This window comes from Bos grunniens, chromosome 11 (genome assembly GCF_055505025.1).
Source record: "Bos grunniens cultivar Pamir isolate PY7600 chromosome 11, Bosgru_T2T1.0, whole genome shotgun sequence".
Classification (NCBI taxonomy): domain Eukaryota; kingdom Metazoa; phylum Chordata; class Mammalia; order Artiodactyla; family Bovidae; genus Bos; species Bos grunniens.
In genome coordinates this window covers 57816573-57831944 of record NC_141175.1, presented here as the reverse complement: position 1 = coordinate 57831944, position 15372 = coordinate 57816573, and the positions used below count along the sequence as shown (strand labels likewise).

The 15372-nt window shown below is 40.4% G+C and overlaps 1 pseudogene across 1 annotated transcript in view; it reads right to left on the bottom strand.

Moving 5' to 3' along the window:
- The window catches only part of LOC147363111 (uncharacterized), a 70941-nt pseudogene that overhangs the window by 36809 nt on the left and 18760 nt on the right, over positions 1-15372 (bottom strand). The gene's annotated exons all lie outside the window — the stretch shown is intronic.

The window sequence follows — 15372 nt, the reverse complement described above, 5'->3', positions numbered from 1 at the left end:
TACACACCAACTCCCAAGAAACAATGACATCTGGGAGGTAGGGAGAAAAAGGAAAGAAACAGAATGGAATCAAGAAAGGGTACAAAGTGGAAGCTGTCCACATCAGCACTTTCTCTATGTTTTCAATGTTTCATTAAGAAAAAAACCACCAAAACCTAATACAGACAAAACTCCGCCATCCCAGCTCAACTTGTACAGGAGCATGGAAGGTGTCAGGATGGCTGGTTTTACACTGAGGTATAAATGGGTAAAAGAGTTGACCCAGTGCAATTACAGAATACAACTAGTGTCTTTTTGGCTCTAGAGATGGATTCTGTATCCCATCCATGTTAATTTTTGCTGAAGTATAAACTCATCACTGAGTTTCAAGCTAAGCGTTCACAGAATGACTTCTCCCAAGCATAGTGCATCATCTGGGCGTGCTGGACCCGACACAGACAACACGGAAAGCCTACTAGAGGGCAGTGACGAGGCCAAGCTGCCGTTCAGAAAGCCTTCCTGTCACACACAGGGCCAACACAGTACAAGGAGCAGTAGGGGACTTTCTGCCTTCCTGGAAAGATAGACTACACATATTTGTTAGAGAGAAGAATGTCACAACTAAAGGGTGAAACATGCTTAATGGGATTTGTGCCCCTGCCTTGGGTAAAACAGTTTAAACCCTTTAAATCTGATTTTCTGCAACTGTTTTAGGGTAAGCAGAAGAAAACCACTAGATGAATAGGGACAGAGCAGGAAACATACAACTTAATGGTTATTTGAGCTAGAAATGTCTGCACACTTATTTGTGATAAACTCCCAGTCTGTATGTGTCAGCTCTACTAGAGTGTAAAGGATTTGTCCTGCATGGATATTAGGAGATAATTTCACATTAAATTACCATAACAACATTATCTCAATGAACACAAGTTTCTGAGCACCTACAGTACTCATTTAGTGCCTGAGGTTTAAAAGGGAAGACAAGTAAACAGGCAATTAAAATACAGCATGAAGAGTGAGTGGCAGAGAACTATGGGAACACATCAACAGATAAGAGCAACACAAGATGACCTGTTCTGGTGAGAGGGTACAACAGAGCCCCCCAGTTAGCACCACCCTGACACAATGCTCATACCAAGCAGGCCCTGAGCACCTTTTCCTCAAAACACTGAAGAACAACTTCAGGTCCCTTTGTTCCACGTTTCTTCCACACAGAGCAGTTACTCTAAATCCACTCTTAGAAACCCATGCGTAGCTTAAGACAAGAATCAAGTCACTGCCTCTTCTTTTCTTGGTGGACCAATTTCAAACCTAATAGGTCTTCAAAAATCCTGCCTTCAACTGTTAGGTTATGTTTATGTCTGCTCTAGTTCCTTCACTGATTTTGAACCCAAGGGACCTATAACAGATATGAAACTCTGGAGAGGACTAGGAATAATACAAAGTACAGAGACTGCTTCGGCAATGGAAGAGAAGCAGTTTATGCCTGGCTTAGAACACACACTAGCCTAACTTTGGATCTGAGGCGATGATGAGACAGGAGAGATACTACAAACTGTTAGGCTGATCTCTGGGAGATTTCCTTTGAGAGAGGATATGTCTTTCTGTTATCGAGAGTGATACACAACTGTATGGAACAGAAGACAGTAAAGGACTAAGCATAAAAGCAAATGAGAAAAATAAGCAGTGCATGTACAGTTTGAAGCAAATCTTTAGGAAACCAAGTTAAATAGTACTCAAAGTATCCAAAACTAAAAAACCAAACACTGGCTTTAACACAAATTTTTTTTGGCGCGCTGTGCTGCTCATGGCATTTTAGTTCCCTGACCAGGGATACAACCCAGGCCCTCGGCAGTGAGAGGGCATTATCACTGGACTGCTAGAAAATTCCCTCACAAATATTCATGTTTCTTCTTCCCTCCACTTGTGAACATTTTTAGCCATGGTTCTGAGCATGACTCTGGTAGGGCAACATTCAGATGTACCCAGGCTGACAATATACCCATAATGACTTGAAAATACAACACTCAAAAGAACAGTTCCTCCACTTAAAAAGGATGGCAATAAGGCATAAGGCAATAAGGATGGCAATAAGGCATAGCCTTACAAGCTAAAAACTCAAGTGCAAACTTCAAGAGGATGTAAATAAGTAACTTTATCAGCAAGGATGTGAATCTTGCCTGAAACTGCTTAACTGGTCTTTGCTTTCCTCATTAACCAGAGGGAAAAAAGCACATACCAATCTCTGTATTGCAGGATTGTAACAAGCACCTGAGTGTTAACTTCTCTTCCCCTCCTTCACATTCCAGAGTTGAGCGAAGTAAAATAGGCTGCTGGTCAGCACTACTGTTTCTCAGCTCCAAGCCTCCCCTTCTATATTGTTTCCTACAATGCTGGCCCAGGAGGTTGTCCTCGATGGGGTCATTTTGCTCCCCCAGGGGATATCTGGCCACGTATGGAAACATTTGGGTGTGGGGTGGGTACTGGAATCAAGTGGGTAAAGGCCAGGGATGTTACTAAACTTCCTATGAAGCACGAGACAGCCACCTGGCCCAAGATGTAATGGTGCTGAGGCTGAGGAACAATGGTCTAGGGTCTGCAATGTCAATTATTTATATCCCCTTGGCAGCTGGCTCCTGGTTTACATCTGCCAATAGGAGGTTAGAAAGAGAGACAGAGTATTCCTCCACCAGCAGAGGGGTTCTAGCATCAATCGCTCTGGCATTCTCATCACCAACCAGCTATATCCCCAGATGCCAAGTACCAACTGTGCTGAGGTAGGCCCAGGGAAGTAGGAGTCTCTGAACTCGTAAAATCCTAGTACCCCCATCTTTTTCTTTTTTGCAATGACTGAAATATCTGTTTATCTGTACTGTCCAATGTAACAGCCACCAGGCTCTGTAAAATCTGTAAAAACCCCTTGTCAGCTTACAGAGCATAGACGCAGTGCTGGTCCAGCAGCTACAAGCCTACCAGGCAACCAGATCTGGTTTCCAAACAGCATTCTCCACTGGATGGATGGAGGAACTAGAGCTCCTTGGAGAAATGGATGACTCCAGAGGAATTGGGGCAAGCTCATAAGGAGGCTATAATGTCTAGTTCTAGAATGAATGATCCAGAAAGAACGATGGAGACATGCCAAAGGACACAGAAGAAACCTGAATGAGGTTTCCATGGTTCAAATCTGGGACAATTTGAGCATCAAAATCAATAAAGTACAGAAATCAATGTGTCCATACTGATATAAATGAATAAGTAAATAAGTCAAGGAGAAGGAAAAAAATTTCCATGTAGTAGATACACCGACTAGAACTTACATTCCAATTCCAGATCATCAGCTCTGGACCTGAACTGTCCAGTATATGCTAGCCACTAGCCGCATGTGCGGAGACAGCAATGACACCCCACTCCAGTACTCTTGCCTGGAAAATCCCATGGACGGAGGAGCCTGGTAGGCTGCAGTCCATGGGGTCGCTAGAGTCGGACACGACTGAGCAACTTCACTTTCATGCATTGGAGAAGGAAATGGCAACCCACTCCAGTGTTCTTGCCTGGAGAATCCCAGGGAGGGGAAGCCTGGTGGGCTGCCGTCTATGGGGTCGCATAGAGTCGGACACGACTGAATCGATGCAGCAGCAGCAGCAGCAGCCGCATGTGATCATTTAAATGTGATTTGTTAAAATCAAATAAAGACAATTCCCTGGTGGTCCAGTGCTTAGGGATCCACACTTCCACTGCAGGGGGTGCAGGCTTGACCCCTTGTTGGGGAACAAAGATCTTGCAAGCTGCGCAGCATGGCCAAAACAAATAATAAAAAAAATTCAGTTCCACACTGAATTCCACAGCCTTATTTCAAAGTATCACACAGTGCACTGGACAATGTATTTGAGACTGAGCCGTAATTTTGTGACAATAAGGTCTAGAACAGATAAGGTAAGACCTAATTCTGTTCATTTCTGAAAATCAAATTTAGTATTGGAATTTTTTAATTAATTTAATTGGAGGCTAATTACAATATTATAGTGGTTTTTGCCATACATTGAATCAGCCACAGGTGTATATGTGTCCCCCTCCCACTCTGTCCCAAACCTCCCCCCACCACACCTCCCTCCCCATCCCATCCCTCTGGGTCATCCCAGTGCACTGGCCCTGAGTGCCCTGTCTCATGCACTGAACTATTTCACATATGGTAATATACATGTTTCAATGCTATTCTCTCAAATCATCCCACCCTTGCCTTCTCCCACAGAGTCCTAAAGTCTGTTCTTTATATCTGTGTCTCATTTGCTATCCTGCACATGGTGTCATCGTTACAATCTTTCTAAATTCCATATATATGTGTTAATACACTGTATTGGTGTTTTACTTTCTGACTTACTTTGCTCTGTATAACAGGCTCCAGTTTCATCCACCTTATTAGAACTGACTCAAATGTGTTCTTTTTCAATAGCTGAGTAATACTCCATCGTGTATATGTACCACAGCTTTCTTATCCATTCGTCTGCTGATGGACATCTAGGTTGCTTCCATGTCCTAGCTATTGTAAACAGTGCTGCGATTAACACTGGGGTACACGTGTCTCTTTCAATTCTGGTTTCCTCGGTGTGTATGCCCAGCAGTGGGATTGGTGGGTTGTATGGCAGTTCTATTTCCAGTTTTTTAAGGAATCTCCACGCTGTTCTCCATAGTGGCTGTACTAGTTTGCATTCCCACCAACAGTATAAGAGGGTTCCCTTTTCTCCACACCCTCTGCAGCATTCATTGTAGACTTTTTGATGGCAGCCATTCTGACCGGTGTGAGATGGTACCTCATTGTGGTTTTGATTTGCATTTCTCTGATATTGAGTGATGTTGAGCATCTTTTCATCTGTTTGTTAGCCATCTGTTATGTCTTCTTTGGAGAAATGTCTGTTTAATTCTTTGGCACATTTTTTGATTGGGTTGTTGATTTTTCTGGTACTGAGCTGCATGAGCTGCTTGTATATTTTGGAGATTAATTCTTTGTTGGTTGTTTCATTTACTGTTATTTTCTCTAATTCTGAAGGCTGTCTTTTCACCTTACTTATAAAGACAATTTCATAAGGATAAAGAGAGTAAAACTAAACAACAGCAACAAAAATTTGGAAGCTGGAAAGCAGATGGATGAGTGGGAACTGAGTTAGGACGCTGGAAAAAGATGAATCCTCATAAAAAGGTAAAAGCAAAGGGTAAAAAGGAGAAAGCAAAGAAACCACTCAATATTCAATACAAATTCAACAAAGTGTCCAGGACTGGCAGTATCAGGTATTGCTGGAACTTGGGTTAGAGAAGAGAACTATCTAAAGATGAAAGATGTAAAAAGCTCTTCCAGAAGCAGTTAAATTTGTACGTTGACTTTCAGACATCCTCTACTTCAAGTGGAAACAAGTTTACCCATTAAAGGGTAAACAGAGGGCGCTGACCTAGGGAACTCAAGGCACTGTTGACAAGATAGTAATATGCACAGTTTACTGAAAAGAGAAGAGTTTGTGTTAAATCATAACTAAATTATTCTCAGAAGGAGAAGGTGAAGAGAAAAGAGACTAGAACATTAAAGAGAAGAAAACTGGAACTCAAGTGTCAATAGCCTGAAAGCAACCTTACACTTAAAGGAAGCAGAAAAAGAACGAACAAAAGACAAGTTAGTAGAAGAAACAGTATCATAAAGATGGAAGCAGAAATAAATGAAAGAGACTGGGAAAAAAAAAAAAAAAAAAAAACCCAGAAAAAAGATCAATGAAACTAAGAGCTACTTTTTTTGAAAAGATAAACAAAATTGTTAAACTTTTAGCCAGACTCATCAAGGAAAAAAAAAGCCTAAATCAGTAAAATCACAAATGAAAAAGAAGTTACAACTAACACCACAGAAATACAAAGGACCATAAAGAGATTATTACAATTATACACCAATAAAATAGACAACTTAGAATAAATGGACCAATTCCTAGAAATATACAGTCTGCAAAGACTGAATCAGGAAGAAGTAGAAAATATGAATAGACAAGTCATCAGTAAAGAAATTGATTCAGTAATCAAAAAATTCTCAACTAACAAAAGTCCAGGACCAGAGAGCTACATAGGTGATTTCTACCAAACATTAACAACTATCTTTCTCAACCTACTCAAAAAAAAAAAAAAAAAAAAAAATCATTGGAAGAAACACTTTTGAATTCATTCTACAAGCTTAGTATCACCCTGACACCAAAACCCTACAAAGATATCACGCCAAAAAAGAAAATTACAGACCAATATTATTGATGAACAAAAATCCTCAACAAAACATTAGCAATCTAATCCAAAAATACATTAAAAAAGCAGTCTACAATCTTTTTTGGCACCAGGGACTGGTTCCATGTAATACAATTTTTCCATGGATTGGGGGAAGAGAAAGTGGGATGGTGCAGGTGGTAATGCGAGTGAAGGGGAGTGGCAGATGAAGCTGTGCTTGGCTCACCTGCCATTCACCTCCTGCTGTGTGGCCCAGTTCCTATTAGGCTGTGGGCCACTGGTCTGCAGCCCAGGGTCTGGGGACTCCTGCATTAAAAGGATCACACACCATGATCAAACAGGATTTATCCCCGTGGTGCAAGGATGGTTCAATATCCACAAATTAATCAATGTGGAAAAAATCAATTAATCAATTGGAAAAAAAAAATGGCATGACCATCTCAATAGATACTGAAAAAGCTTTTGACAAAACTCAACATCCATTTATAATTAAAAAAAAAACATCAACAAAGTGGGTATATAGAGAACAAACATCAATATAATAAAGGCCACGTAAGCATCATACTCAATGGTGAAAAGCAGAAAGCATTTCCTCTAAAATTGGGAACAAGACAAGGATGCCCACTCTCACCTACTCTCATCACTTTTATTCAGTATAGCATTGGAAGTCTAAGGATTTCAGGACTTCTCTGGTGGTACAGTGAATAAGAATCCACCTCCAATTCAGTTAGAACTGGACATGGAACAACAGACTGATTTCAAATCGGAAAAGGAGTACATCAAGGCTGTATACTGTCACCCTGGTTATTTAATTTATATGCAGAGTACATCATGAGAAATGCTGAGCTGGATGAAGCACAAGCTGGAATCAAGATTGCTGGGAGAAATATTAATAACCTCAGATATGCAGATGACACCACCCTTATGGGAGAAAGTGAAGAAGAACTAAAGAGCTTCTTGATGAAAGGGACAAGACGAGAGTGAAAAAGTTGGCTTAAAACTCAACATTCAGAAAACTAAGATCATGGCATCTGGTCCCATCACTTCATGGGAAATAGATGGGCAAACAATGAGAGACTTTACTTTGGAGTGCTCCCAAATCACTGCAGATGTTGACTGTGGCCCTGAAATTAAAAGACACTTCTCCTTGGAAGAAAAGCTATGACCACCGTAGAGAGCATATTAAAAAGCAGAGACATTACTTTGCTGACAAAGGTCAGTCTAGTCAAAGCTATGGTTTTTCCAGTAATCATGTATGGATGTGAGAGCTGGACTATAAAGAAAGCTGAGCACAGAAAAATTGATGCTTTTGAATTGTGGTGTTGGAGAAGACTCTTGAGAGTCTCTTGGACTGTAAGGAGATCCAACCAGTCAATCCTAAAGGAAATCAATCCTGAATATTCATTGGAAGGACTGATGCTGAAGCTGAAACTCCAAAACTTTGGCCACCTGATGTGAAGAACTGACTTGTTGGAAAAGACCCTGATGCTGGGAAAGATTGCAGGCAGGAGGAGAAGGGGACGACAGAGGATGAGATGGTTAGATGGCATCACCAACTCGATGGACATGAGTCTGAATAAGCTCTGGGAGTTGGTGATGGACAGGGAAGTCTGGCGTGCTGCAGTCCATGGGGTCGCAAAGAGTCAGACACGACTGAGCGACTGAACTGAACCAATGCAGGGGACATGGGTTTGATCCCTAGTCCGAGAAGATTCCACATGTTGAGAAGCAACGAAGCCCGTGCACAACTACTGAACCTGCGCTCTAGAGCTTGGGAGCGGCAACTGCTGAGCCTGCACGCTGCAACCACTGAAAGCCCCACGCCTGGAGCCTGTGCTCCATTAACACAAGAAGCCACCACAAGGAGAAACCTGCGCACCGCAACTGGAGAAGAGTCCACACACAGCAACAAAGACCCAGAACAGCCGTAAATAAATAAGTAATTTTAAACATAGTATTCTAAATTGGAAAGGAAGAAGCAAAACTGTCACTCCTTGCAGATGACATGATACTATACACAGAAGATCCCAAAGACACCACTGAAAAACTACTACAACTCATCAACGAATCTGTAAAGTTGCAGGATACAAAAAAAATCTGTGGCATTTCTGTACACTAACAATCAACAGAAAGAGAAATTAAGAATACAGTGCTACTTAAAACCACATCTAAAAGAATAACGAGGAATCACTCTAACTCAGGAGGTAAAAGACATGTACTCGGAAAACTGTTACATGCTGATGGAATAAACTCAAGACATCAAAACAGATGGAAAGATATATTGTGTTTATAGACTGGAAAAGTTAATATTGCTAAAATGACCACATTACAAGGCAATCTATTCAATGCATTCAATGCATTCCCTATCAAAATACCACTGGCATTTTCTATAGACCCAGAGAAAATAATTCTAAAATTGGTATGTAAACACAAACTACCCTGAATAACCAAAACAATTTGAGAAAGAAAAGAACTGGATGAATCATGCTCCCTGACTTCAGACCGTACTACAAAGCCACAGTAATCAAAACAGTATAGTACTAGCACATAAAACAGACACAAAGATCAATGCGACAGAATAGAGAGCTCAGAAATGAGCCCACACAAATACAGGAAATTAATCTATGACAAAGCAGGCAAAGATACACAATGGAGAAAAGACAGCTTCTTCAATAAGTGGTGTTGGGAAAACTGGACAGTTACATGCAAAAGAATTAAATTACTTTCTCACACTATACACAGAAATAAATTCAAAATGGATTAAAGACTTAAACGTAAGACCTGAAGCCATAAAACTTCTACAAGAAAACACAGGCAGTAAGCTCTTTGACATTGGTCTTAATCTTATTTCTTTGGATATGTCTCATCAAGCAGGAGAAACAAATGCAAAAGTAAACAAATGGGAGTATACTAAATTAAAAAGCTTTTTGGCACAACAAAGAAAAGTATCAATATCACTGGACTTCCCTGGTGGCTCAGACGGTAAAGTATCTGCCTACAATACAGGAGACCAGAGTTCAATCCCTGGGTTAGGAAGATCTCCTAGAGAAGGAAATGGCAACCCACTCCAGTATTCTTGCCTGGAAAATCCCATGGATGGAAAAGACTGGTAGGCTACAGCCCATGGGGTCACAAAGAGTCGGACATGACTGAGCAACTTCACTTTCTTTCAATATCACTAAAACAAAAAAGCTGCCTAGGGAATGGGAGAAGATACTTGCAAATGACATATCCAATAAGGGTTAATATCTAAAATATACCAAAAACTCATACAGCTCAACATCAAAACATTATTTTTTTAAAAAAAGCCTTATTGAAACCTGAATAGATGTTTTCACAAAGAAGATATACCGACGGCCAACAGGGACATGAAGAAAAACACTCAAATCACTAATCATCAGAGAGATGGAAATCAAAACCATAATGCTACTGCTGCTAAGTTGCTTCAGTCGTGTCCGACTCTGTGCGACCCCAGAGACGGCAGCCCACCAGGCTCCCCCGTCCCTGGGATTCTCCAGGCAAGAACACTGGAGTGGGTTGCCATTTCCTTCTCCAATGCATGAAAGGAAAAAGTGAAAGTGAAGTCGATTAGTCGAATCCGACTCTTATTGACCCCATGGACTGCAGCCTACCAGGCTCCTCCGTTCACGGGATTTTCCAGGCAAGAGTACTGGGGTGGGGTGCCATTGCCTTCTCCAAAACCATAATGAGATCACCTCAAACCTGTCACTATGGCTATTATTAAAAAAGAAAAAATAACACAGCAAATAATAAGTGCTGGTGAGGATGGGACTGTTGGTAAGAATGTAAATCGGAGCCAAAGCACTCTCTCAGGAATCTCTCTCCCGAGTGCGTGCGCTCTTTTCTTTCTCTCTCTCTCTCTCTCTCTCTCCTGCTATCTTCTAAATAAAATAGAGCTGTAACATTAAAAAAAAAAAAAAAAAAAAAAGAATGTAAATCGGTGCAGACACTATGGAAAACAGTACGAAAATTCCTCAAAAAATTAAAAGTAGAACTATCATACAATTCAGCAATTCCACTCCTGAGTATTTAGCTGAACAAAACAAAAATGCTAATGAGGAAGGAGGGACTAGAGGTCACACACATCAAGAATCAGATATGTGCAACATGAACACTGGACTGTAAAAGGTAATGCATTAATGTCATCAAACTTCCAAAGCAAAGAACTTCCACATTAAAATTATATACTTTGGAAAGTTGTCATTTTCCAAGTATGAGGTGTTAACAATTGTGTTAACAGTATCTTCAGATCTGCTAAATTAAAAAAAAATTATTCACAGTGAACCCTTCTTCAGAAACAATTAAGAGTAAGAGGAGGAAATAATGGGGGAGATCGAATCTAGGAAAACAGGAGATCCAAAATAAGAGAGAAGCAACTAAAATCACCAGGAAGATGGTAAAGTGGGAATCCCCAAAATGACAGCCATGCTATAGCTGAGGACAACTTGTCCACACCGGAGTGCTAACACTCAAGAGCCATGCACACTGAGTGGTCGTCACCCAGATCCTGGGGCCAGAGTATTGTTTGTTTTACGCTGTTTACTTAAGTGAAACACCATTTAGAAAAGTACACAAAGCATAAACACACAGCTTGGTCTTCACAGAGTGAACACAACCTGCGTAACCAACACCCAGATCAAGAAACAGAACAAGTCTCCCTCATGCTCCCTCTAGTAACCACCCCAACTTACTATCCTGACATCTAACACCCTGGAATAATTTTCCCTGCTTTGTGTGTGTATATATATAAACATGTATATGTACACAGCAATACTTGCAGAGCTTTTACAGTCACTTGTGCACATCTGAGTTACCAATCGGCACATTCCTAGCTGAGCTCAGACAAGTGGCTGCTCTGCCTGCCTGCTTCAGTTCATCCTGTAAACAAACATCCTTTTCATGGTCTATGTACTGTTTATAGGTGACTGCACTGTTTAAAATGGCCCCAGATGAAGCACTGAAGTGCTGTCTAGTGTTTCTAAGTGCCACAAAACTGACAACATGTGTTAGATAAACTGTTTAGCCATGAGGTACAGTGCCGTTAGCTATGACTTCTATGTTTAAGAATCAACTTAATATTAAATAAGGTGTCTTTCAACAGAAACACACAGAAAACAAGGTTTTGTATTGATCTGTTGATGCAAGTGTGACCAAAGGCTCACAGGAACCCAGTCCTATATTGCCATTAGGAGCTCTGGTTCAGTATTTGCTAATTCAGTGTTCATGGCAACTTTAGGGAATACAACTACCAAGAATAACAAGAATCAACTACACAGAAAGAGAGAGAGAGACAATCATGTATTTTTGCTTTTGACATGAGGACAGAAGATGCCTGGGGAGTCTGGTCCAGGGTCTGCTGCTCCCCTGGAGTTGGGTGATGAAGTTCCTGCTCTCCCCTTCAGGAGGGAGGGTCAGCTGAGGACCCTCGCTTCACCCCCACACTTCTGCTCTGACCTGCTCCTGAAAGCTGGGAGTTGACCAAGGGGAGCAGCTGTCCTCTGGCCACATATCTGTTGGAGATCCATCCTGGTCCACATGAAGGCCCAGCCAAATTCCCCGTGTGGTGGTCCTGAGCTTTCAAGGCTCACTTGTGATCTCGCCCAGTTGACTTCTGCAAAGGGTCTCTGGGAAGCTCCCAGGGAGGTGGAAGGTAGACGGAGTTCAGCTTCTGTTCTCCTACGAGCTTGCGTCCAATGGTGCAAACTGCCTTTTCCTCACGTAGTGCACTCTGAATCTGTCACTCTGTGCTTCATAACTAACGACTACGCTGCTCAGATAGGAAGAGATTTACTGGGGGTAAAACTAAAGAGGAAGGCAAAAGGGTGATCAAGACGAAGGTACAGATAAGTGGTTATGGATATTTCTGTGAGATGGTCTATGTTTTAATATAGACGGGTATTATCTATTGTCTTTTTAGTGAATACAGACATACTGCATACTTCTGAATGCATGATACATTTCTCACACATGCATAAAAATTCCTTTCTCAAAGAAAAGATCTGACTATCTTAAATATAGCAAATATGTTTCAATTTTTTGAAAAATCTATAAACTTCTTAGAAGAAACTATAAGAGGATCTTTTTATTTTACCTCTTGGTGTGTGAGAACTTTCTAAGCAATACAGGGAACACTTGAAACCATAAACAGGGCAAGGAAGCACAATGTAAATTTGATAAGTAAGTAAGTACAAAACTTCAACAATGAAAAAGAGCCAGAAAAAAGTCAATTACAACAGATGGAGCAAGATAATCTGGAACAGATACAACAAACAATGGGTTCTTAAAGATTAAGAAAAAGACCAACATGAAAAAGAAAAATGGGAAATGATATATGACTTAGGCTCTGCTGAAAAGGAAGTATCATTCAAATACATCCTTGGTAATTTAAAAAAAGTGCTTCTAAAGCCCTCCAAAATTTTCAATTCCATTCATAAAAAGGCCTAATTCAAGAAAGGCTCATGCAATCTTAAAGTAGAAGTAGCAGGCATGTCCAGTTACATGAAAGCTAAGCTAACAATCTTATGAATCACAGCTGGCTTCTCCAAAAGTAAAACTGACCCTCCAAAAATTAATTTGTTCTCATTCTGCAAGAGTTCTTTAGCTTAGACACCACCCCCAGTTGACATGGAAGACTGAATCAAGGCCTTCACTCTATGATAACAGCACTATGATAATAGCTTCCTCATACAGTCAAATGCTTGCTATAACTTCTTTTCACTTGCCATCTTGTGCCATGGTAAGGTCCTGGACTTGACCCTGCTCTATGCAATATTTTTATTAGCATTTTAGAAAATGACAGAAAGCATACTGACAAGCTTTGCATAAAAGAAACCGTTAAAACATTGGCGGACAGAATAGAAATGCAAAGAGGCGAATGGGTGTGCCAAAACAAATGAGATGAATTTTTAAAGGGATTCACATAAACTCTTGCTGTTGGATTAAAGAGCAATTCATATGACATAAAAACAAACTCTGGGAGAATTAACTAAGCAGAACTTCGACTTTAGTATTAGATCAATATGGGATGCAGTTGCTTAAAAAAAAAAAAACAAACAAAAAAAACAGGCAGGAAATAAATAAACAGGCTTAGGCTACACTAACAGTCATGCGAGATACACAACTGCAGCATTTCCACATTTTGCTCCTGTCAGACCACATGTGAAGAACTGCATTCAGTTCTTGGTGTCCTGTTTTAAAATGAGAGGACTTCCCTGGTGTCTCCGGGTTAAGAATCCGCCTTCGGATGCAGGGGACAAGGGTTCAACCTGTGGTCAGGGAACTAAGATCGCACGTGTCCTGGGGCAACTACTGAGTCCGCACACAACAAAAGATTCCACATGCAGCAAAAAGACCCGATGCAGCCCGATACGTTAAAAATAAAAGGAGAAACAAACAGTATATTGACAGAACAATGAAAGATCTAGAAACTAGTGGGTAGAAGAGCAGAGGGTAGGCAGTGTGGAGAGGATATGCTGGCTCTGCGCAGATCCAGTGCAGAGAAGAAGCCCACTGCTTTCCACACAGAGACTCAAGTCCAAACCAAGAGGCACAAAGAGAAACGTTGCATTCTGGACTGGATCCACAATACGAAAGAGACATTAAGTGGAAAAACTGGTGAAATTTGACTAAGTCTATAGTTTCCAGAGTAACAGTATACCAATGTTGGTTTTCTTAGGACAAAAATGTGTCAGGGTGACGCGCCAACACTTGGAAACTGTGTGAAGTATACATGGGCAGTCTGTCTTTGCAATTTTTCTATAAACCTAAAATAAGTACAAAATTACAAGTTTACTGATAAACAGAGACAAGGAGGTGGATGGTTCAACCAATGATACTCAGTGTAGTGAGTGTGACCAAACTTAGAAGCTAACTGAATTTTACAAAGTATCTTTTGTAAGATTTTTAAAACAGACACTGAAATCACCAGTAATACAACTGTTTGGGTAAACTGTTTAAAACTTGACACCAAGAGTTGTTCAAGAGAAACACTGATGGCAACATTGTTGAACATGAATCTCTAACACAACATGTCTACTATGGATCAGCATTTGAAGCTAGGTATTCAGTGAGTTCGCTGGAGAAGGGAATGGCAATCTACTCCAGTATTCCTGCCTGGAGAATTCCATGGACAGAGAGCCTGGCTGCGGGCTACAAGTCCATGGGATGGCCAAGAGTTGACATAACTAAGCGACTAAGACACACACACGCACATTTCAGTGACTCATATGTAGGTACAAGTACCTGACCTCTTCTTTATCTCCTGTAATTCAATTATGTCTGAGAATTTACATCTTGAAAAACATTATAAATTACTTCATCTTATTTCTCCTTTTGAGGCATTACAGTGATTTTTAAACAACTTTAATCATTGATGGTTTTTATTTACTTTTTAAAAAATGTTTATTTCAATTTATTTGGCTGGACCAGGTCTTAGTTGTGACATGCAGGTCTCCTATAGTGATTTCTTGAAAGTATGTGAATCAGAGTTCTTTATAGATTACAATGAATAAACATAGGAAATACAAAATTGAAAAAATCGACACCCTGCAATCACTATGTACACCAGCTGACATTAGTAACTGTGAATGGAGGGACATGTGACATTTGAACCCACCGAGACAATCAGTCATTACGGTCCTAATAGTATAAAGTAATAAGTATTATAAAATAATCAGCACCTATAAAATATTCTATGAAGCAAACATCTGAATCAACCCTCTAGAACTGATTACCACTTAAAAGAAATATGGGGAATGAAAAAATATGCTAACATGACATAAGAATGCAAACCAGAATGCAGGAAATACCATAAAGAAATGGTTCAGTTTCTTCAACAAATAAACAGCCTTTTTTAAGGGGGGAAAGACTGTTATAAAGAGATTTTGAAGGACATAACAACCAAATGTAACTATGTAGACCTTTCTTGGATACTGATTTTAACAAACTAACTCATTTCTGAGTCAACTGGGAAAACCAAAGGATGGGGTATTATATAATATAAAAGAATTACTAACTCTTTGAGGAGTGACAATCATGTGGTGGCACCTATGTGCCTGTGTAGTGCGTCCCTGGCAACTAGGGATAAATACTGAAGTATCTGTGGGTAAAATAAAACACAGGTCTCAG